The following is a 23,550-nucleotide window of genomic DNA, read 5'->3' as shown; positions in this document are numbered from 1 at the left end:
ACATAGCCCAGCATATATGAGAACTAGCTCTTGGAAGATGGAAACTATACTGACCATGAACTAAACCTGCCGCACAACTAGAAGTGGCCGGGTAGCATGCCTACGTTTTTTTATCCCTAGATGCCCAGCGCCAGCCGGAGAACTACCTAATCCTAGCAGAGGAAAAGACAGTCCTGGCTCACCTCTAGAGAAATTTTCCCAAAAGGCAGACAGAGGCCCCCACATATATTGGCGGTGATTTTAGATGAAATGACAAACGTAGTATGAAAATAGGTTTAGCAAAAATCGAGGTCCGCTTACTAGATAGCAAGAAGACAGAAAGGGCACTTTCATGGTCAGCAGAAAACCCTATCAAAACACCATCCAGAAATTACTTTAAGACTCTAGCATTAACTCATAACACCAGAGTGGCAATTTCCGCTCACAAGAGCTTTCCAGACACAGTAACGAAACAGCAGCTGTGAACAGGAACAAAATGCAAAAACACACAAGGACAAAAGTCCAACTTAGCTGGGAGTTGTCTAGTAGCAGGAACATGCACAGAAAGGCTTCTGATTACATTGTTGACCGGCATGAAACTGACAGAGGAGCAAGGTTATATAGCGACTCCCACATCCTGATAGGAGCAGGTGAACAGAGGGGATGATGCACACAAGTACAATTCCACAAGTGGCCACCGGGGGAGCCCAGAATCCAATTTCACAACAGTACCCCCCCTCAAGGAGGGGGCACCGAACCCTCACCAGAACCACCAGGGCGATCGGGATGAGCCCTATGAAAGGCACGGACAAGATCGGAGGCATGAACATCAGAGGCAGTGACCCAAGAATTATCCTCCTGACCGTATCCCTTCCATTTGACCAGATACTGGAGTTTCCGTCTGGAAACACGAGAGTCCAAGATCTTTTCCACAACGTACTCCAACTCACCCTCAACCAACACCGGAGCAGGAGGCTCAACGGAAGGCACAGCCGGTACCTCATACCTGCGCAACAATGACCGATGAAAAACATTATGAATCGAAAAGGATGCAGGGAGGTCCAAACGGAAGGACACAGGGTTAAGAATCTCCAATATCTTGTACGGGCCGATGAACCGAGGCTTAAACTTAGGAGAAGAAACCCTCATAGGGACAAAACGAGAAGACAACCACACCAAGTCCCCAACACAAAGCCGAGGACCAACACGACGATGGCGGTTGGCAAAAAGCTGAGTCTTCTCCTGGGACAACTTCAAATTGTCCACCACCTGCCCCCAAATCTGATGCAACCTCTCCACCACAGCATCCACTCCAGGACAATCCGAAGATTCCACTTGACCGGAGGAAAATCGAGGATGAAACCCCGAATTACAGAAAAACGGGGACACCAAGGTGGCAGAGCTGGCCCGATTATTGAGGGCGAACTCCGCCAAAGGCAAAAAAGCAACCCAATCATCCTGATCCGCAGACACAAAACACCTCAAATATGTCTCCAAGGTCTGATTAGTCCGCTCGGTCTGGCCATTAGTCTGAGGATGGAAAGCAGACGAAAAAGACAAATCTATGCCCATCCTAGCACAGAATGCCCGCCAAAATCTAGACACGAATTGGGTCCCTCTGTCAGAAACGATATTCTCCGGAATACCATGCAAACGAACAACATTTTGAAAAAACAGAGGAACCAACTCGGAAGAAGAAGGCAACTTAGGCAAGGGAACCAGATGGACCATCTTAGAGAAACGGTCACACACCACCCAGATGACAGACATCTTATGAGAAACAGGCAGATCCGAAATAAAATCCATCGAGATGTGCGTCCAAGGCCTCTTCGGGATAGGCAAGGGTAACAACAATCCACTAGCCCGAGAACAACAAGGCTTGGCCCGAGCACAAACGTCACAAGCCTGCACAAAGCCTCGCACATCTCGTGACAGGGAAGGCCACCAGAAGGACCTTGCCACCAAATCCCTGGTACCAAAGATTCCAGGATGACCTGCCAACGCAGAAGAATGAACCTCAGAGATGACTCTACTGGTCCAATCATCAGGAACAAACAGTCTACCAGGTGGGCAACGATCAGGTCTATCCGCCTGAAACTCCTGCAAGGCCCGCCGCAGGTCTGGAGAAACGGCAGACAATATCACTCCATCTTTAAGGATATCTGTGGGCTCAGAATTACCAGGGGAGTCAGGCTCAAAACTCCTAGAAAGGGCATCCGCCTTAACATTCTTAGAACCCGGTAGGTAAGACACCACAAAATTAAACCGAGAGAAAAACAACGACCAGCGCGCCTGTCTAGGATTCAGGCGCCTGGCAGACTCAAGGTAAATTAAATTTTTGTGGTCAGTCAATACCACCACCTGATATTCTTGATCTGGCGGGGTACTTCGGTTGAGTTACAGTCGTTTGTGCAGGAGTTGAATGACAATTCATTGAATATTCATCTCACTTATAAATATGATTTTTCCCGTATTGATTTTTTAGATGTCTTGGTGGAGAGGAATGTGGATGGTTTGCTTTTGACCAGTGTTTTCCGTAAAGAGACATCTGTGAATGCAGTTCTTCATGCCTCATCTTCCCACCCATCCCATGTGATAAGAGCGGTTCCTACTGGACAATTTCTCCGGTTGAAAAGAATATGTACCACCAACGAGTCTTTTGAAATCCAAGCCGAGGATTTGAAAAACCGCTTTATGGATCGCGGTTACAGCAAAAGAAGTATTAAAAAAGCGTACAACAGGGCAAAGTACTCAGACCGCCAACAACTTCTTTTCTCTTCCAAACCGGTCAAGAGCACAAATCAGGTCAGATTCGTTACGCAATATCACTCTAGGTGGGGGGAGATGTCCAATGTTTTGGCCAAACATTGGCCCATTTTGCTCGCGGATCCTACTCTAAGACAATACCTGCCCGTATATCCTTCTGTTTCAGCACGGAGATCCAAAAACTTAGGGGATCATCTTGTTAGGAGCTATTTGAAACCGGCAATACCATCCCCAATTTTTTCCAAATCACCCAGTCGCCCTCGATGGGGTTGCAGACCATGTGGGAACTGCATAGCGTGCCCCAACATTGATTCTGCCACACAATTCTTGTCATCAGATGGCCGTGAATTTACCATCACACATGCGATTAACTGCCAATCTACAATGGTGGTATATCATGGTACTTGCCCTTGTAACAAAATCTATATTGGGCTTACAACACGTACCCTTAAAGTTAGAACACGGGAGCATGTATGTGACATTTTGGCGGCTGCAAAGGTGGAGAATGCGGAGTGTCTTAAAACTATTCCTAGACACTTTAAATTATATCATTCGTGTGACCCCTCTGGCTTCAGGATTAAGGGCATTGACCACCTGATTGTTGATTTACGTGGTGGCAAATTGAGCCGCCATTTAGCGCAGAAAGAGGCGCGTTGGATATGGCGACTCCAGACACTACATCCTTTGGGTCTCAATGAAAGCTTTAGTTTTGCCTCATTCCTTTGAGTTGTCCATCTCCTTGATCGTCTTTGTCACGCTTTTTAAATGGTATCTTGTTCAGTGTTATATATTTTAACCCTTTTTTCTTTGTCATATTTTTATTCTTTTTAGATTAGGTCCTTTGGATCCTTATTATTGCGGCCTCTTGCTTCCACATTTTTTCCAAGTATGTGGGATATCACCTTTTATGAAGATCACAGCGTCTGATCTATGGATCAGTCATCTTTATATACTATTTATTGATCATTTGTATTTATGCTGTAGTATTGGCGTTATCACTTATTCTTTTGTATTTTTGACAGTATCTGTTCTTATATATAATGTATTACTGACTTGCACTATTCCGCCATTTTAATATATTTTTTCCTCTTTTTTCGTGGGGGACCAATTTCACTTTCATATTTTTGCACTTTGCACTTTATTATATTGTATATCCATTGGTCTATCCTTTCTGTTTTCAGGTCCGCAATGTTTTTAGTCATATATAATATTTGTTAGGGTTTCTCAGCCAGTGTTTTTTATTGTGGTGCCGCTCCTTCCATACTTACCTGACTCAGTGCGCATGCGCGTCGGCGCTCCGTTGCCAGGCGATGCTGATGGCGTCCTTTCGGCTTGTCTGGGGTCCGGCGCCGCCGCCGCTCATGTGACTCCATGTGGGCGGCTCCTGGTGACGCGTTCCCTGGCCTTGCTTGACGCCCTCAGTGTCGCTCTGCCTTCTGGATACAGCCGATGTGCGCATGCGCCGTTACATGAGTCCTATTGTAACGGCGCTCCGGATTGGTTCCCATAACATTTAAAACGCTGGCCCTTATTGATGATGCCATACCCCCGGAAGAAGGCACGAGGCCGAAACGCGGCGTTGGGGTGGGTGGCATCACGGTCCTGCAGGTAACAATCCTTTTACTGCTACTTTGTTTACAGCCATCCTTTATTGGTGTACCCCCTTATCACTGGGATTTATCTAAATACATTGTTATACATGTATGTTTACTACATTTGGGGTGTACACTATTTAGGTTTAGTGTGATGCTTCTGTAATCAGTTTTGCCTGCTGGTTCTTGTGGTGCCACCTTCATGGTGTGTTCCCTGTCATCTGTCCTGTGTTTTTTCTGTGTATTATTTTGTATTGAATAAAGCTGTTATTATGTTTTACTTTTGGTTCCTTTGGTGTTCTTTTTCTCATTGGTTAATACCACCACCTGATGTCTGGCCCCCTCAAGCCAGTGACGCCACTCCTCAAAAGCCCACTTCATGGCCAAAAGCTCCCGATTCCCAATATCATAATTCCGCTCGGCGGGCGAAAATTTACGGGAAAAAAAAGCACAAGGTCTCATCACGGAGCAGTCGGAACTTCTCTGCGACAACACCGCCCCAGCTCCGATTTCAGAAGCGTCGACCTCAACCTGAAAAGGAAGAGCAACATCAGGCTGACGCAACACTGGGGCGGAAGAAAAGCGGCGCTTGAGCTCCCGAAAGGCCTCCACAGCATCAGGGGACCAATCAGCAACATCAGCACCCTTCTTAGTCAAATCAGTCAATGGTTTTACAACATCAGAAAAACCAGCAATAAATCGACGATAAAAGTTAGCAAAGCCCAAAAATTTCTGAAGACTCTTAAGAGAAGAGGGTTGCGTCCAATCACCAATAGCCTGAACCTTGACAGGATCCATCTCGATGGAAGAGGGGGAAAAAATGTATCCCAAGAAGGAAATCTTTTGAACCCCAAAAACACACTTAGAACCCTTCACACACAAGGAATTAGACCGCAAAACCTGAAAAACCCTCCTGACCTGCTGGACATGAGAGTCCCAGTCATCCGAAAAAATCAGAATATCATCCAGATACACAATCATAAATTTGTCCAAATAATCGCGGAAAATGTCATGCATAAAGGACTGGAAGACTGAAGGGGCATTTGAAAGACCAAAAGGCATCACCAAATACTCAAAATGGCCCTCGGGCGTATTAAATGCGGTTTTCCACTCATCCCCCTGCTTGATTCGCACCAAATTATACGCCCCACGGAGATCAATCTTAGAGAACCACTTGGCCCCCTTTATACGAGCAAACAAATCAGTAAGCAGTGGTAACGGATATTGATATTTAACCGTGATTTTATTCAAAAGTCGATAATCAATACACGGCCTCAAAGAGCCGTCTTTCTTAGACACAAAGAAAAAACCGGCTCCTAAGGGAGATGACGAAGGACGAATATGTCCCTTTTCCAAGGACTCCTTTATATATTCTCGCATAGCCGCGTGTTCAGGCACAGACAGATTAAATAAACGACCCTTAGGGTATTTACTACCCGGGATCAAGTCTATGGCACAATCGCACTCCCGGTGCGGAGGTAGTGAACCAACCTTGGGTTCTTCAAAAACGTCACGAAAGTCAGACAAGAATTCAGGAATCTCAGAGGGAATAGATGATGAAATGGAAACCAAAGGTACGTCCCCATGAGTTCCTTTACATCCCCAGCTTAACACAGACATAGCTCTCCAGTCGAGGACTGGGTTATGAGATTGCAGCCATGGCAATCCCAGCACCAAAACATCATGTAGATTATACAGCACCAGAAAGCGAATAACCTCCTGGTGATCCGGATTAACACGCATAGTCACTTGTGTCCAGTATTGTGGTTTATTACTAGCCAATGGGGTGCAGTCAATCCCTTTCAGAGGTATCGGAGCCTCCAATGGCTCCAAATCATACCCACAGCGTTTGGCAAAGGACCAATCCATAAGACTCAAAGCAGCGCCAGAGTCGACATAGGCGTCCGCGGTAATAGATGACAAAGAACAAATCAGGGTCACAGATAGAATAAACTTAGACTGTAAAATGCTAATTGAAACAGACTTGTCAGGCTTCTTAGTACGCTTAAAGCATGCTGATATAACATGAGTTGAATCACCACAATAGAAGCACAACCCATTTTTTCGTCTAAAATTCTGCCGCTCGCTTCTGGACAGAATTCTATCACATTGCATATTTTCTGGCGTTTTCTCAGTAGACACCGCCAAATGGTGCACAGGTTTGCGCTCCCGCAGACGCCTATCGATCTGAATAGCCATCGTCATGGACTCATTCAGACTCGCAGGCACAGGGAACCCCACCATAACATCCTTAATGGCATCAGAGAGACCTTCTCTGAAAATCGCCGCCAGGGCGCACTCATTCCACTGAGTAAGCACAGACCATTTGCGGAATTTTTGGCAGTATATTTCAGCTTCATCTTGCCCCTGAGACAAGGACATCAAGGCCTTTTCCGCCTGAAGCTCTAAATGAGGTTCCTCATAAAGCAACCCCAAGGCCAGAAAAAACGCATCCACATTGAGCAACGCAGGATCCCCTGGTGCCAATGCAAAAGCCCAGTCTTGAGGGTCGCCCCGGAGCAAGGAAATTACAATCCTGACCTGCTGTGCAGGGTCTCCGGCAGAGCGAGACTTCAGGGACAAAAACAATTTGCAATTATTTTTAAAATTTTGAAAGTGAGATCTATTCCCCGAGAAGAATTCAGGCAAAGGAATTCTAGGCTCAGACATAGGTGCATGAACAACAAAATCTTGCAAATTTTGTACCTTTGTGGCGAGATTATTCAAACCTGTAGCTACACTCTGAAGATCCATTTGAAACAGGTGAACACAGAGCCATTCAAGGATAAGAAGGAGAGAAAGAGAGGAAGGCTGCAGTATAGGCAGACTAGCAAGTGATTCAATTAAGAGCACACTCAGAACTAGAGGAAAAAAAAAAATAAAAAATTGTAGCAGACTTCTTTTATCTCTCCTTTCTCAGCCAGTAATTTAACCCTTTTTTTTTGGGCCGGTCAAACTGTCATGATTCTCAATGGCGAGAGAACATAGCCCAGCATATATGAGAACTAGCTCTTGGAAGATGGAAACTATACTGACCATGAACTAAACCTGCCGCACAACTAGAAGTGGCCGGGTAGCATGCCTACGTTTTTTTATCCCTAGATGCCCAGCGCCAGCCGGAGAACTACCTAATCCTAGCAGAGGAAAAGACAGTCCTGGCTCACCTCTAGAGAAATTTTCCCAAAAGGCAGACAGAGGCCCCCACATATATTGGCGGTGATTTTAGATGAAATGACAAACGTAGTATGAAAATAGGTTTAGCAAAAATCGAGGTCCGCTTACTAGATAGCAAGAAGACAGAAAGGGCACTTTCATGGTCAGCAGAAAACCCTATCAAAACACCATCCAGAAATTACTTTAAGACTCTAGCATTAACTCATAACACCAGAGTGGCAATTTCCGCTCACAAGAGCTTTCCAGACACAGTAACGAAACAGCAGCTGTGAACAGGAACAAAATGCAAAAACACACAAGGACAAAAGTCCAACTTAGCTGGGAGTTGTCTAGTAGCAGGAACATGCACAGAAAGGCTTCTGATTACATTGTTGACCGGCATGAAACTGACAGAGGAGCAAGGTTATATAGCGACTCCCACATCCTGATAGGAGCAGGTGAACAGAGGGGATGATGCACACAAGTACAATTCCACAAGTGGCCACCGGGGGAGCCCAGAATCCAATTTCACAACAGGTTGCACTCATTTATGCTGCACATGGTATATACGGCTGTTGAGTTATAGTCAGGAGACCCACAGATGGTACGTCCATATTCAGACTGTGAATGCTGGACATGTGAAACTGGCCTTAAAGCAAACCTGTCACCAGGTTTGGCAGATATAAGATACGGCCACCGCCTTTCAGGGCTTATCTACAGCATTCTATAAATGTTATAGATAAGCCCTAGATCCGACCTGAAAAATAAGTTTTATTACACTACCCTGGGGGTGGTCCGGTCCGATGGGTGTCGCAGGTCCGGGTCCGGCGCCTCACATCTTCTTATGAATGCCACCCTCCTGCTTGCTTCATCACTCCCCAGCATCGCGCTCCTGCTCAGGTGTACTTATCTGCCCTGTTGAGGGCAGAGGAAAGTACTGCAGTGCGCAGGAGCTGGGCCTCTCTGACAGAGGCAGGTACCAAGAAAAGTCAGAGCCCCGGCACATGCGCACTGCAGTAATTTGCTCTGCCCTCCACAGGGCAGAGAAGTGCGCCTGCGCAGGAGCGCTGTGGTGAGGAGACTGTGTGGATGATGAAGGGACGCATCATGCATGAAGCAAGCAGGACGACGGGGATCATAAGAAGATGGGAGGCGCCGGACCAAGACCAGCGACACCCATCGGACCAGACCACCCCGCAGGTGAGTATAATAAAAAAAAAAATTTTTCTTCTTAGGTGTCGGGTTGGGGACAGATATACAGCATTATAGAATGGTATATATCAGTCCTAAAAAGTCATGACCGTATCTTACATCGGCCAAACCTGGTGACAGTTTCACTTTAAATCTGAATATTCCTTCTCTTTCCGTGATAGTACATTTTGTGAACATTGTAAATGAATTTGTTCCCATTCTTTCTGAAAAAACTAGGTCGCCTTGGAATTGAGAAATTTATTTAAACACGCGTAGTCCTCTTGGGACGCGTTCAGACTCAACATAGGATTTCAACGCCTTAATAGTCCAGAAGAGACAAATTTATTTTTCTGCTAGAAAACTAATTTTTGATTCAAGAGTCCATGTGCTTATAAGGCTGCCGTCACACTATCAGTATTTGGTCAGTATTTTACATCAGTATGTGTAAGCCAAAACCAGGAGTGGAACAAATAGAGGAAAAGTATAATACAAACATATGCACCACTTCTGCATTTATCACCCACTCCTGGTTTTGGCTTACAATTACTGATGTAAAATACTGACCAAATACTGCTAGGGTGACGGCGGCCTAACTTGTAGTTCTTCTTTATGATTAATATCTGCAAAAAAACTCTTCCGCATCGTCTTGACCTGCTAGAATCCCTTCTTTAACTGCTTGAAGCTCAAACTGTGGTTTATATTGCATTCAACTTCCTTTACTGAAGACCTGTTAACTGTACCAAGTACAAAAGAGCATACAAGAGCTCCAATAGAATAGGAACTGTAGAAATCATATTGCATGATTGCTTCATATTCATATAAGATATGCATATTGTGTACAACATTTTAAAAACAACACTCAAAAAATGTCATATTTGAGTAATAATTAATTAGGTTATATTATTTTGGGATATATCATATATACCTATTTAAAGGGTAGTATGTATAGCTACAAAAAAGTGTCCAAGTTCTGCTACAGCCACTAGGGGGAGACAAAGATCTGTAGAATCAGCAATGTGAAGTAAAGAGAACAATGAAAGTAATGTCTAAAAAAAAAAAAAAAATAGAGTACCTGTTAAAAAATAAATAAGTAAATGAAAAAATAAAATAGGGGAGATTAGATGCTTGCTGGATTGCTATGTGCAAAAGGAGACCGTAGGTAACAGCGCCAAGGAGTGTGGGTAAGGCTAAGTTCACACTGCGTTACAAGCAGCCCGTTCAGCACATACGTTAACGGGTTGCTGCTAGCGCAAGTGCCGGCGTTTGCATCCCGTTAGCACAGATAGAGCTCTGCTAGCTCTATCTGCGCTAGCAGTGACGGACCCGGAAACGCTGCAGCCCGCGTCTCAGGGTCCGTCACTCAATGACGGCACATCGCTAGCGCACGCCCATTGTTACATTGAACGTTTTTTGTGTGTCGCGTCCGCCAAAACACGACGGATCCGTCACACGACGGATGCGACGTGTGCCCATCCGTCGCCAATACAAGTCTATGGGCAAAAAAACGCATCCTGCAAGCACATTTGCAGGATCCGTTTTTTGCCCATAACGACGGAGGACTAAAGACGGAAGTGTGAAAGTAGCCTTATATGAATATGAAACAGTCATGCAATATGATTTCTGCAGTGCGGCTGTTTTTTCTTCTTTCCTAGATAAATGTACTGTGACATTCCTTTTGACAATAGATATGTACATTTTCTTATATTTATTTCTGTTTTATTGTATATTACATTCTAATGAAGGTCGATGTAAATGACAGAAACATTACTTTATTGCGATTGCTTTGCTGAATACTCATATTCTGCATACAAGACTGCTAGATTTATTATTTTTTTTAAGTTTAAAAACGAAACGACATAGGGTCCCCCATATTTTTAATAACCAGCTTAAGAAAAGCAGACAGCTGTGGGCTGATATTAATAAGCTGGCAAGGGCCATAGATATTGGCCCCTTCCCAGCCTAATAAAACCAGCCCTCAGCTGCCTTAGAAGTAGCACATCCATTGGATGTGCCAATTCTGGTGCTTAGCCTCAGTTATTCCCGTTTGCCCTGGTGTGGTGGCAATCGGGATAATTAGATTGATGGCAGCAGCTTGGGCAGATATCAAGCCCAGGTGTCAAGGATAGCTGCCTCTCTATCAGACACACCCATTACTAAAATAGTAGTCAAAAGCAAAACACACAAAAATTGAAAAAAAAAACTAAAAACAAAACTATAAACAACTTTTCTCTTTTATTCGTAAAAAAAAAAAATATATATAAGCAAAAAGCCGGATTACTTACCGGTTATGCTCTTTTAATGAGTCCACGACAGCACCCCACATGAGAGAGAGGGATCCGCCCATAGGAACAGGAAACCTACAGAATAAAAGGAGGCGGTCCCCTCTCCTCCTCAGTTTAGTTTACAGAGTATAAAAAGGTAACCGCAAAAGCTTTAGTATTAATTCTTATTCAGCAAAATATCTTAAAACTCTATACAACCATTATTTGTGAACTTAAAGGAAAGAGCTGTGCATAATTTCGGGAGGGTAGTAAATGGGTGCTGTCGTGGACTCATTAAAAAAGCATTACCGGTAAGTAATCCGGCTTTTTACCCTTCGCCACGACAGCACCCCCACATGAGAGATTTTCAGAGAGTCATTATTTGGGTGGGATTACTGTACTAAGAACAGCTCTACCAAAGGTCAGATCAGAAGATGTGGATAGATCGAGTCTATAATGGTTGTAAAAGGTAGAAGGTGTAGACCAAGTTGCGGCCTTACATATTAAATGGATTGGTACATCTGCTTGTTCCGCCCAGGAGGAAGCCATGGCTCGTGTTGAGTGCGCCTTTATACCCACTGGAGGAACCTCGCCTTTTGACGTATAGGCCAAGCAGATAGTATCTCTGATCCATCGAGATATGGTAGCTCTTGTGACCCCATGTCCTTTCTTGTGGCCCTGAAAGGAGATAAACAGAGCCCTACTCTCCCTCCATGTCTGACATCTTTCTATATAAGTCAGGATGGCTCTTCTGACATCTAAGGTGTGGAACTTTTGTTGTTCTGGAATTACAGGTGAATCAAAAAAGGAAGGGAGAAATATCTCTTGTGACCTGTGGTAGGTGGACGCTACCTTAGGGAGGTATGAGGGGTCTGGTTTTAGGACTATCCGATCATGAAATATCAGTAAGAAGGGTGGGTCTACTGATCGGGCCTGGATGTCGCTAACACGTCTAGCTGAGGTTAGGGCTACCAAGAGGGCTACTTTATACGTTAGAACATTTAGAGGTATAGAATCTAGTGGTTCGAACGGGGAGCCAGTTAAGGATTCTAGTACTAAATTTAAATCCCACGGAGGTAGACGGGGAATATGTACCGGATTACTTCGTTCACAAGACTTAATGAATCTGGAGACCCATCTATCAGCTGCTATATTACATCCATATAGGGCTCCTAATGCTGAAACCTGGACTCTTAAGGTGTTTACCGATCATCCTAATTCTCTACCTTTTTGTAGGAACTCTAGAATAGGTGTTACCGGAACTTGCTTGGTGAACGGTATTGTATGAAAGTTTAGGATTTTTTTCCATACTCTGCTATATATCAGGGTGGTAGATCTTTTTCTACTTAGTAGCAGGGTGTTTACCAGTTGCTCTGAAAATCCTCTTGACGTTAATAACTGCCGCTCAAATTCCACGCTGTCAAGTGAAGCCCTTTCACTTGCGGGTGGAAAAACGGCCAATGGAACAGTAGTTCCCTGTCTAATGGAAGAATCCATGGTTCGCATAGACACATGCTCTGGAGACAAGAGAACCACGGTCTCTTTGGCCAAAAGGGTGCAATGAGGATTACCCTTGCTCGTTCCCTCCTGATCACTAGCGGAATTAGAGACATTGGAGGAAAGGCGTACGCCAGTTTGAACTTCCAAGGATGGTGTAGAGAGTCCAGCATGTCTGGATGATCCATGGAGTTCAGGGAAGCGAATCTTTCTACTTGTCTGTTGCCTCTTGTGGCAAATAGATCTATTTGAGGTATACCCCATGCTCTTGTTATTACTCTGAACACGTTTCTGTTTAAGGTCCATTCTCCCTGGCGTAGCATGTTTCAACTGAGGTAGTTTGCTTTGGTATTTTCTACTCCTCTGATGTGTAGGGCTGTTAGGGACGCAAGATGAGTCTCTGCGAACTGGAAGATCTCTCCTGCTATGGTCATCAGACTTCCTGACCGTGTACCGCCTTGACGGTTTACATAGGCCACTGTGGTGGAGTTGTCCGAGAAAACTCTTACATGTGCTCCTTGAATCTGTGGAAGAAAATGATTTAAGGCTTTTTCTACCGCTGTTAATTCTTTCCAATTGGAAGAACATGATGATTCTGCCCGATTCCAGGTATCTTGGACCACATTATCCTCCATATGTGCACCCCACCCCGTAGGGCTGGTGTCGGTAGTAATTATTTTGGATGGATCTACTATCCAAGGTACACCCCCTGAAAGGTGTCCCATATCTAGCCACCAGGATAGAGATTTTCTGACATCTCTGGAGAGAGTTAGTTTACTCTCCAGGTGTCCTTTCCGTCCCTGGACTGACAATACTTCATACTGTATTTGGCGGGTATGGAATTGAGCCCACGGTACAGCTGGGATACATGAGGACAATGATCCTAATAAGGACATAGCCTTTCTTAGTGTCATGTAGGGGTTTTTTATTGCCTCTGACACCTTTGACCGTATAGTCATTTTCTTTGAATGCGGGAGGAAGCTTTGTTGACTTACGGAGTCTAGCTGGATCCCTAGAAACATTTGAGTGGTGTCTGGATTCAGTCTGGACTTTTCGAAGTTGACGATCCAACCCAACTCCTGCAGGGATGAGATCGTGTTAGACAATCGCATTTTACATTGAGCAATAGAATCTCCTACCACTAGAAAGTCATCCATGTAGGGTATTATCAAAGTGTCCCGTTGGCGTAGATGAGCCATCACTTCTAATATCACTTTTGTAAAGATGCGGGGGGCCATAGAAAGCCTAAATGGCATTGCTACATATTGAAAGTGACGAACCTGTCCCTCCAGGACGACTGCTACCCTTAGATACTGCTGGTGTTCGGCCTGTATGGGAAGATGATAGTAGGCATCTTTTAGGTATATCCCGGCCATGACACACCTAGGGAACAAAGGTTTGATGGTAGAACTAATGGATTCCATCTTGAAAGTATGGTTACGCAAAAAGGAATTTAGTTTTTTGAGGTTTATGATGGTTCTAAATGAACCATCTAATTTATTGATCAAAAATAAAGGGGAATAAAACCCCTTCCCTTCTTGACCCCGGGGAACCTCTATCAATACTTTTTTAGATAGAAGAGACAGGATCTCTGATTCTAGAGCTTCTTGTTGTTGTCGTCCTTTTGGAGATGTTACTATAAAAGAATCCCAAGGGATTCTATCAAATTCTAATTTTAATCCGTTTTCAATAATGTCCAGAATCCAATGACTAGATGTTATCTGCTTCCATTTAGAAAAGAAATATTTTAATCTACCGCCCACTTCATAGTTAACGGTACTTGCTACGTTTTTGATTATAGGATCCGGTAAACAGAGCACCTCTTTGTTTTGGATCTTTGTCTCCCAGCGCTCCCTTTGCTTAGTAGGTTTGTTCCTTGTAAAGGGGCGTCTCCTGAAGGTTCTCCTGTAAGAGGGAAGATATTGGTTAGGGAAGCCCTTCTTCCGCTCTCCTGCTTTATTTAAGAGCTCATCCAGAGTTTTCCCAAATAGGAACTCACCCTGGCAGGGGATCGCACAAAGTTTTGCTTTGGCCTGTGCGTCCCCTTTCCAATTTTTCAACCAGAGTGCTCACCGGGCTGTATTCACTAGGCCGGCTGACCTGGCTGCTAGGCGTAGCGAATCCACAGAGGCATCAGCTAGAAACGCTACTGCCTCTTTCATTAGAGGGATTTTCGATAGAATTGTATTTCTCGAAGCTCCACCTCTAATTTGTTCCTCCAGCTGCTCTGTCAACACTAGCAGCGACCTTGCAGTGCAGGTACCAGAAATGGCTGGCCTGAATGCCCCCGTGTTGGCCTCCCATGATCTCTTAAGTAAGGCTTCTGCCTTTCGGTCTAACGGATCAGTTAGAGTCCCCGAGTCTTCAACAGGCAAGACCGATTGCTTGGTAGTTGAGGCTACTGCAGCGTCCACTTTTGGTATTTTTGACCAAGAATTTTAGCTCTTCATCACTGAAGGGATAGCGTCTCTAAGGGTGAGTTTCCACGGTCAGTAAACACTGCGTGTTTGACGCTGCGCAGAGCTGCAGCGTCAAACACGCAGCGTCCAGATGTTCCAGCATAGTGGAGGGGATTTTTGGAAATCCCGTGTCCACTATGCGTGGAAACCCGCATCCGTCTTCCCTGCGACTCCGGACATGCTGCGCGTCTTTTCAGATCGCAGCATGTCCGTACACCTTGCGGGGACGCAGCGTCCCTGCAAGGCATATCACAGGGCGCTATGGGAGAGAGCGATGATCCCGGATGTGTACAGTTAACACATCCGGCATTATCGCGTCCCAGAAAGGGGGCGGGGCTTAGCGCCGAGCGGCGATACCGCCGGCCATCCTGACCATGGACACATACCCTTAGCAGAGGATGGTAAGAATCCTCTTGTATGCTTTTTTCCCACTCCTTTTTAACTAGCTCTTTAAATTGTGGGTATGACGGGGAAGGACCTTCGTTTTTTCTGTCCTAACCCCGCAAACATAATGTTCTGAGCTGACTTCTTTCCCTTCTCATCTGGGCACCCCATCGTGTTTCTAACGGCTTTCGCTAAATTGTCTACGCTGCTATTAGGTAGACAAAGCCCTCCTTCATATTCAGATGAACTTGGCTGGGATTCCTCTTCGTCTGAGGATTTATGTACCACCTCTGACTCCGAGCTTGCTGGAGATTGGGACCTGCTTGGCTGTCGGGTACTGGTGCTACTCGTATGCGCCAAACCCTGCATCTCTTCACGTATTATGGCTCTAACGTCAGACGGAGTCATTACATTTTCCTGCCGTAAAGTTAATATGATGCATTCTGCACATAACCTCTTTGTATACGAGTCCGGAAGGGGTTGTAAACATAAGGCACATTCTTTATGTTTGGATTTATGTGTCCTTTTCTTAGTCTAGAGGAAGGGGATACAGGAGGAACATATATCAGCATATGGGAAGAGGCTCTTTTAAAAACTCACCCAGTGAAGCTGACAGGTACCGGTTCTGGAGGCGGATTCTTTGATAAAAGATCCTTCTGTTTGGTGGCAGATTGCTTTTTCTGAGGTCGATCCCCACTTTTGGTGCTGCTCCTGGCGCTTGTCTCCTTGCTGGGAGAACGCTCTCTCGCAGGTAAGTGCGCTACATCGGCCGGTGAAGCCATACTTACACACACCGGCCGAAGTCAGTGCTGCATTTTTAAAACTGGCGCCGAATCTCCTGCCTCCCCGGACCCAACCCGGAAGTGCTCCAGCGACTTCCGTGTTAGACGCGCCGCTCCTCCTCACCATGCGGTGGCTGCTGGATAAAAAGCCGTCCGCTGAGCGCGCGCGTCCTCATGGAGCCGGGCGGACCAGCGGCACCGAACCCGGACCATGGCGACTGACCAGACGAGGGGGGAGGCTGCAAACAGTGGCTCCGCCGCCGCTGCCTCTGGTACCTCAGCCCCTGCCGTTCGCACGGACACTGACACAGGCGGGTGCATGGCCCAGGACTCCTTGAGACTGCAGGTACTTCGGGTTCCCATAGAAACAGGAAACCTAAACTGAGGAGGAGAGGGGACCGCCTCCTTTTATTCTGTAGGTTTCCTGTTCCTATTGGCGGATCCCTCTCTCTCATGTGGGGTGCGGTCGTGGCCAAGGGTAAAATCTGTTCACTATTGATCGGGCAGGGAGTGTAATGTGGACATTTTTAAAAAGGCAACATCCATAGTAAAAAGTTTTCTAAATCATAATTAAGCAGTAACAATATTTTTGTATGACAACCCAATGAGCAGTTTGCTCGTAGTTTGCTTCACTCAATCCTCAGACGTGTTGTTACATTTCTAATTATGGGTCTTTTCAGGATTAGAAGATTACTTGACGACTGATCCCTCAAAGCGGCTGCTTAATAGGAATAAACATTGGTTCTAGCACAGATTAGAAGTGATATTTCCTATTCACTATTCAGCCCAGCTCATAACATTGCCATAGTTTGATTGAGAGGTTGCAGACCACTGGCCTAAAGCCAGTGTTGAATCTAATCCATTCAACGGTAGTAAAGACATACTGGGAAATGTAGTTAAAGCGGGGAGCCACATTACAGTCTACTTGTTTTGTGCAGTGCACATTTTTTTGGCCAAAATTCCAAAATGGAACCCAAGTGTACCTGCACATATAACAGGGTCGATATAAAGTTTCAGCATCAGAATCCACGTGTAACTTGGGGACTTGCCCCCATGAATTACAAAGGAGGAGTCTGGAATAAAAATCCATACTACAGATCAATTCACACCCAGAAAGTATCCACAAACTGTAGATAACATTTTTAAACCTCATCTACTTAGTTGCAACTATATCATGCTGCAGACTTCCCACACCACGTCCATTTACCCCATCGATGACATAATTTTAAAATCCTATTCCAGAGAAATATATTTAAAATTTTTTTTTATTATTAATTTAAAATAGGTGCCAATGGATTTTGGTAGTGATGTCCACAAACTTTACCAACCCAAGGTTAGCATGACTATCGTTTAGTGGGTAGGTTTTGTTTACCTGCAGTATTAATAGTAATTTTATATAGCCCCAACATATTCCACAGCACTATACAATTAAGTGGTGATATGTACAATCCATAACATTAAAGGGAACCCGTCCCCAGGTTTGGCTGATATGAGAAGAGGCCAGCGCCTTTCAAGGCTTATATATAGCATCCTATAATGCTGTATATCTGCCCCCAACCCGACCTGTAAGAGAAGAAAAATAACTTATACTCACCTGCAGGGCGGTCCGGTCCGAGGGGTATCACTCTTCTTGGCCCAGCGCCTCATCTTCTTGCAACGCCATCCTCCTGCTTGCTTCATGTTGACGACGCGTCCCTTCATCATCCACACAGTCTCCTCGGTATCGTGCTCCTGCGCAGGTGTACTTCTCTGCTCTTTTAAGACATCGCAAAGTCTTGCAGTGCGCAGGTGCTGGGCCTCTCTGACCTTTCCCGGTGCCTGCGCACTACAGCACTTTGCCCTCAACAGGGCAGATAAGTACACCTGCGCAGGAGCGCCGATGCCGATCAGTCTGTGTGGATGATGCAGGGATGTGTCATCAACATGAAGCAAGCAGGAGGACGGCATTGCAAGAAGATGGGAGGCGCTGGACAAAGAGCAACACCCCTTGGACCGGACCGCCCCACAGGGGAGTATAAGAAAACTTATTTTTCAGTTCTTCCACGTCAGGTTGGGGCTTATATACCGCATTATAAAATGCGGTATATAAGCCCTGAGAAGAGGTAGCCTCATCTCATATCGGCCAAACCTGGTGACAGGTTCACTTTTAAAAAAAGTAACACGTAGTTCAACAGTTTGTAAGCTTGTGAGCAGAGTCCTATAAGGAAATAGGATGGCTGGACCATACATGTCAATTACTTTTTACCTGATACCCAGATCATGTGGTCTTTTTGAAATGCCTTATCAGCCAGTATCCAAGTACAGTTACCAAGTACTTTTAGGAGCATGGAGAATGTTGATACAGATGAATAGGGACCAGACTCTGAAGAGAATTTAGAAAGGGGTAACAGGGAAGAGTTAGATTAGTGAAGTGAGGTGAGGTGATAAGTCAGTCTAAAGAGATGAGTTTTTAAAAGCATACTTAAAAATGCAGGGGCTATATATTAATAGGATCACCTGAGGTAACGCGCTCCAGAAAACTGGCCCAGTATGACATAAGTCTCGAAAACAGAAATGGGAGGTTCGACTTAAGGAAAATGTTGTTAGATCAGTTGCATAACAGAGAGCACAGTAAGGGTATGTGTCCACGTTCAGGAGCGTCAAAAACGCAGCGTCCAGATGTTACAGCATAGTGGAGGGGATTTAATGAAATCCCGTCTCCACTGTGCATTAAAAAACGCATGCGTTTTTCCCGCAAAAACGCACATGCGGTGCGTTTTTTCAGAACGCAGCATGTTGCTACAATGAGCAAAACACGCAGGAACACCGCAGGTGACCTGCCAGTGACCTCAGGTGCATTTTTGGTCAGGATTTTACCTGCATAAAATCCTGACCAAAGCCTGAAGCTAACCTGAACGTGGACACATACCCTAAGGGTGATAGACAAATGAGGAGCTGTATGGTGGAGCAGAACTGTGGACAGCTTTGTGGGTGAGAGATGAGTTTATATTGTATTAGCTGTAGCAGATCGGTAACTGCTGCAATGACTGGCACAAGTTGGCGGCTACAATGAAGCAGTTGGAAAGAGATATGACCCTGGCCACCGCATTCAGGTTGGATTGGAGAGGAGAGAGTTGGGCAAGAGACCGATCAGTAGACAGTTGCAGTACTCCAGACAATTTGAGAAAAGGTCAGATTCTGGGGAAGCTTTTAAAATGCAGGTAACATGAGCGAGCGAGTGAGTGACTGGCTATAGGGAATAAATCAGAGTTCTGTGTCAAATCCGACCCCAAGATAGTGAACATACTGCTTAGGAGTTATTGTTGATCTATCCAAGGCAATTTTTGACAAAAGGTTGTAGACAGAGCGATCTTGGGCGTGCTTGATTAATATGTTTCAGTCCCCACAGCTGAATGTTTCGCAGCTGTTAGACAGCTGCAATACATGCGGGAATTGTCTTTTGCTAGGCAATCCCCGCATGTGTTGCGGCTGTCCAATAGCCGCAAAACATGCAACCGCAGAGACTCGAACATATTAACACCCAAGCACGCTCGCGCATCACTATTAGAAAGCTGTGAAAGACCAGTCTCACACGTCCAGATAATTCCGGTACCGGAAAAAAATCGGTACCGGAGTTATCCGTGTCCGTGAGTCCGTGAGCTCACGTAGGCCATCCGTGTGGCACACGTGCGGCAGCCGTGTGCCGCTTGGGTACCACACGGACCGTGCAGGAGAAACAGCGCTCAAGTTTAGCGATTCATATCTTCTGTGCAGCAGCGCACAGGGGTTGGGGACATGGAGCTTTATTTTAAACACGAAATACCACTAAAAAATGGATTATTCATATCTTCTTTACAGCAAACGCTGCTGCACAGAAGATATGAATCGCGGCTTCAGCACCATGTGGGGGGGACAGCGCTTACTGGAGCGCTGTCTCCTGCACGGCACACGGAGAATGTCCGTGTGCGGTTCGTGTTTTACACGGACCCATTGACTTTAATGGGTCCGTGTAATACGTGCGCTCCCACGAACACTGACATGTCTCCGTGTTTGGCACACAGAGACACGGTCCGTAAAAAATCAATGACATCTGCACAGATGCATTGATTTTAATGTGTCTACGTGTGTCAGTGGCTCCGGTACGTGAGGAAACTGTCACCTCACGTACCGGAGCCACTGACGTGTGAAACCGGCCAAAGGCTAAGTGGTGGTTAGAGAAAGATGAGAAGCAGATGCAGAGCGTGAATCATCAATGCAGTACTGTGCAGCCCTTAGAAGACAAAAGTTGATTCCACGTGGCTGTTAATGTCTGCTCTGTTACGTCAGAAAGAATCCCAAAGCTAAATTCATATGCATTTTTTAAGCAAATTAAAAATTGGTTTTCAATGTCAGCAAAAGTTGATGCTAGAAATCTCATGCACACACTTTTTTTTTCTCCTTCAGTCTGAATTAGAGAACAGCAGCATGTCAATTCTTTCAGCATTTTTCATCTATAGAAAGCAATGAGAAAGTGAAAAATCCGCAGCAAAAAAAACCTAATGGCACTTTTGGTGAGTAAAACTAACTTTATTAAATCTGTACTGAACACAAAAACACCTCATGAAAAAAAAAAACAAACAAAAAAAACACACACATTGTGAAAATGCTGACGCTCCTTTATCTAATTTGCACTATATGTACATAGTGTATTATCTATACTTTAGTATTTACACATTGTTATGGCATAGTATTACTGTACACTTGACTATAGTTTCAACCAATAATTCATCTATTTCTGACTTACCTTTATATATCCCATCATTATGATTCTCAATGGATGGATACAATAGGTGTCCTTTATGACTATGGGTTAGAATTTTGTCACTTGGTGGTAGTGCGCATGCGCGGCAGGCACTGCACATACGGCTTCCATTACTCATGACCACGGCTTTTGGGCGGCCTCCCTATCCCATTCGGGAAGGCAGGCAGTCAACCTCCCCGAAACGTCCAGGTATCGGAGGCTGGCGAACATGGCTTGGTGAGTAGTGCATGCATCACATATGCCACATATCGTGACTTATCATTCACACAAACACGGATGTTATTTTTAGTTTAGTGGATGGAGCCTTGCGAATAGCTATACTAGGGCACATCGAGGTTTGCCAACATGGAGTACCCACACCCCAGTGTGATGATGTGGTTCTAATGGATGGGTTTAACCTTAATGGAAGGATCATTGCGGCAAGATGCAAGTAGGTGTGTTGATACAAGTGATTATACACACCTCTGTGCGATGATGCGATCCCAACAGATTGGTCTAATTGAAATGGGCTAAAACCTGGTGGTAGTGGTATCATGGCTTAATGTTAGAATTGCTCATGCTGACCTACCCTGTTATGCTTTCATTGGTCCTATTTGACTAGGCAGATCTCCAAGAAACCTCCCCATCCTCTGATTGGTTGGGGTTATTTCAATAGTGATGCCTCCCACCTAGACAAGCCCTCCAGGAAGAAGCAACAGCAAAATGCTCATCAGGTTGAGGGGAGACCGCATGCAGTTACTATCAGCTTGCCATCTGAGAGATTCTTATCCACAGGTAATTGGAAAAACTACATACAGTACCTAAAAGTAGTATTCAACCCCCTGCAGATTTAGCAGGTTTAATAAGATGCAAATAAGTTAGAGCCTTCAAACTTCAAACAAGAGCAGGATTTATTAAGAGATGCATAAATCTTACAAACCAAAAAGTTTTGTTGCTCAGTTAAATTTTTATAAATTTTAAACATAAAAGTGTGGGTCAATTATTATTCAACTCATAGGTTTAATATTTTGTGGAATAACCTTTGTTTGCAATTACAGCTAATAATCGTCTTTTATAAGACCTGATCAGGCCGGCACAGGTCTCTGGAGTTATCTTGGCCCACTCCTCCATGCAGATCTTCTCCAAGTTATCTAGGTTCTTTGGGTGTCTCATGTGGACTTTAATCTTGAGCTTCTTCCACAAGTTTTCAATTGGGTTAAGGTCAGGAGACTGACTAGGCCACTGCAACACCTTGATTTTTAGCCTCTTGAACCAGGTCTTGGTTTTCTTGGCTGTGTGCTTTGGGTCGTTGTCTTGTTGGAAGATGAAATGACGACTCATCTTAAGATCCTTGATGGAGGAGCGGAGGTTCTTGGCCAAAATCTCCAGGTAGGCCGTGCTATCCATCTTCCCATGGATGCGGACCAGATGGCCAGGCCCCTTGGCTGAGAAACAGCCCCACAGCATGATGCTGCCACCACCATGCTTGACTGTAGGGATGGTATTCTTGGGGTCGTATGCAGTGCCATCCAGTCTCCAAACGTCACGTGTGTGGTTGGCACCAAAGATCTCGATCTTGGTCTCATCAGACCAGAGAACCTTGAACCAGACCAGAGAACCTTGAACCAGTCAGTCTCAGAGTCCTCTAAGTGATCATGAGCAAACTGTAGACGAGCCTTGACATGACGCTTTGAAAGTAAAGGTACCTTACGGGCTCGTCTGGAACGGAGACCATTGCGGTGGAGTACGTTACTTATGGTATTGACTGAAACCAATGTCCCCACTGCCATGAGATCTTCCCGGAGCTCCTTCCTTGCTGTCCTTGGGTTAGCCTTGACTCTTCGGACAAGCCTGGCCTCGGCACGGGAGGAAACTTTCAAAGGCTGTCCAGGCCGTGGAAGGCTAACAGTAGTTCCATAAGCCTTCCACTTCCAGATGATGCTCCCAACAGTGGAGACAGGTAGGCCCAACTCCTTGGAAAGGGTTTTGTACCCCTTGCCAGCCTTGTGACCCTCCAGATCTTGTCTCTGATGGCCTTGGAATGCTCCTTTGTCTTTCCCATGTTGACCATGTATGAGTGCTGTTCACAAGTTTGGGGAGGGTCTTAAATAGTCAGAAAAGGCTGGAAAAAGAGATAATTAATCCAAACATGTGAAGCTCATTGTTCTTTGGTTCCCCTAAAGTATTAAGAAGTAGTTCAGGCACAAACAGAATTCTGGTGGGTTGAGGGGTCGAATAATAAATGACCCTCTGAAAAAACTTTTCCCAATTTAAAAAAAAAAAAAATAAACAAAGAAATAACATTCTTTTTTGCTGCCGTGCATTTCACACTTCCAGGCTGATCTACAGTCCAAATGTCACAATGCCAAGTTAATTCCAAATGTGTAAACCTGCTAAATCTGCAGGGGGTTGAATACAACTTGTAGGCACTGTATCTTGTGGAGTGCTGAAATCCATCTATAGCATTAAATAATAACCTCTTCTGTGCGCATTACTCTTGTATCTTTAGTGAGAGTTGTGTCTGATATATTTGACCATGAAGGTGAACTCTCCAGCAATAACCATTGAGATCTGAAACACCGTCTTGCATCCGATTGCATCCTGTGCAGCACTTTGTATTAGGGAATATAGGCAGCCATCTATTTTGAATACCATTGGCAACACAATGCGATTTCACTGAATAATAAATATATTTCCTCCAATTTTGGAAGTATTATTGTGTTGTTC

This window comes from Ranitomeya variabilis, chromosome 4, assembly GCF_051348905.1.
Source record: "Ranitomeya variabilis isolate aRanVar5 chromosome 4, aRanVar5.hap1, whole genome shotgun sequence".
NCBI lineage: Eukaryota > Metazoa > Chordata > Amphibia > Anura > Dendrobatidae > Ranitomeya > Ranitomeya variabilis.
This window is presented reverse-complemented; position numbering follows the sequence as displayed.